Genomic DNA, 1,658 nt, shown 5'->3' on the forward strand with positions numbered 1-1,658 from the left:
ATGAGTGAGTGTATAACTTTTGTTATCAATAAACATAGACAAGAAAAAGGTGCATGGTGAAAGGGCTCGCCGTTGTCGGCCTCACAGATGTGGGCAACGTCACGACTGACGCCCTGGGAGGAATGTGCGTCCTGGGCCGACTTCTAAGGGAACTGTGCCGACATATGCCTGGAAGCGTCTGAGGAAAACCCAGGAATAGCCCCAGACAGAACAGCCGACACCGGGATTCGAACCCGGGTACCTCCCAGTCTCGACGTGAGAATCTCCACCACGCTAACCACTGAGCCACGCGAGCTGGTAAATGGTGCAGGGGAGAACTGTAAAACCCGTGTCTGACCAATAGTAGTGACCAACACTACCATGCCGCGGGCAATATCGCTAGCGAACTAGTATAGCGAATGATATCGCCGCTCTTATGTTACTCATTCAATGGCGCATCCTTTCATTCGCCATTAACATACGAAAAAAAATAATAATATAGGAAGGCTATCAAAATTCCGAAAATCATAACGCCGAACTGTGGTGGTCCGAAATAGACTGGCTACAAGTAGTAATGTTACAACCCAAGATTTACACAGAAAATCCACGGCAAGTATTGCACATTTTACTTTAAATTATTTTAAAATTACTTTAATTTTTTTAAAAAATTTAAATTTTTAAAATTTTGAAATTTGGCAAAATCTGACTCAGTGCAATACTTGTCGTGGATTTTCTATGTAAAACTCGGGTTGTAGGAAATAAAAAAACTAGATAGAAAGGAAGCAGACAGTAGGAAATGATTTATTTGAAAATCAACGACGCCATCTTGAAGAAATCCCGCCGGGGCGACTGGAGCACGACGGTTGCAGAGGCAGGTGGCACGCTAGTTCCAAGGCATCACACCAGATGGCGCCAGCATCGTAGCTCTATACGAGAAAGAGAACATGAAAGTACTAGCGACACGTAAAAATGGCAACACTGCTCGACAAGTCTAAGCATACCAGAGCGCGGGGAAAAGGCCTAACCGCTACTGCTAAACAGCACGGAGAAAACACTACACATCGGGGGGAAAGGCTTAAGGCAATCGACAAGGCCTAACCACAGCGTCACAACACTTCGCGGCTAACACAAGGCGGGAACCACACGATGGTAAACGTGCGTCAACAGGCTTGGACACCGCTAAACAAGTCTAAACATGCGAGAAAAGGCTTAACACGAGCACGGTAAAACAACGCGCAAACATCGGTAAATCACTCACCTTTTTTCCCCGCTGCGACGGAGCGTCCGCTCTCGTCGACAGCCAGGGATCAAGTGACGACGGAGCGAACGACCGCACGTCTTCTCCCAACGAGAGCCAGAGGTGGACTGACGTAAGCGCCACTCTACGGGTGCTACGCATGCGCGCGCTCCTAGCGCCCTCTGCTCCACCCGACCGCGCATGCGCGCGCGCGCTCCTAGCTCCCTCTGCGCCGCCCGCGGGTGTTTTCGGTTTCGGCTCTCCGCTGCGCGCGCGCGCGCTCCTAGCGGCGACGGGTGGCTTTTCAGTTTCGCTTTCATTCTCCGTTCTTTGCGCGCGCGTTTATCTCTATAAAGGCAGCGCGCACCGCGCTCGCGTCATCATTCTGAGCGATACGTGAAAAACGCCATGTGTGGTTTATTCTCCTGCGCTTCTCGTCGTC

General features: G+C 50.2%; 1 long non-coding RNA gene across 1 annotated transcript; it reads right to left on the minus strand.

Annotated features, from left to right (window-relative positions):
* Positions 1-762: 762 nt before the first annotated feature.
* LOC135373240 (uncharacterized) lies at positions 763-1,353 on the minus strand. Its single transcript, XR_010416374.1, has 2 exons — positions 1,238-1,353; positions 763-905 (listed from the first exon to the last, which is right to left on the minus strand). It is a non-coding gene; the product is annotated as an uncharacterized LOC135373240 (long non-coding RNA).
* Between the last annotated feature and the right edge of the window lie 305 nt (positions 1,354-1,658).

The sequence above is a fragment of the Ornithodoros turicata genome, unplaced genomic scaffold (assembly GCF_037126465.1).
Source record: "Ornithodoros turicata isolate Travis unplaced genomic scaffold, ASM3712646v1 Chromosome226, whole genome shotgun sequence".
Taxonomy (NCBI): Eukaryota; Metazoa; Arthropoda; class Arachnida; order Ixodida; family Argasidae; genus Ornithodoros; species Ornithodoros turicata.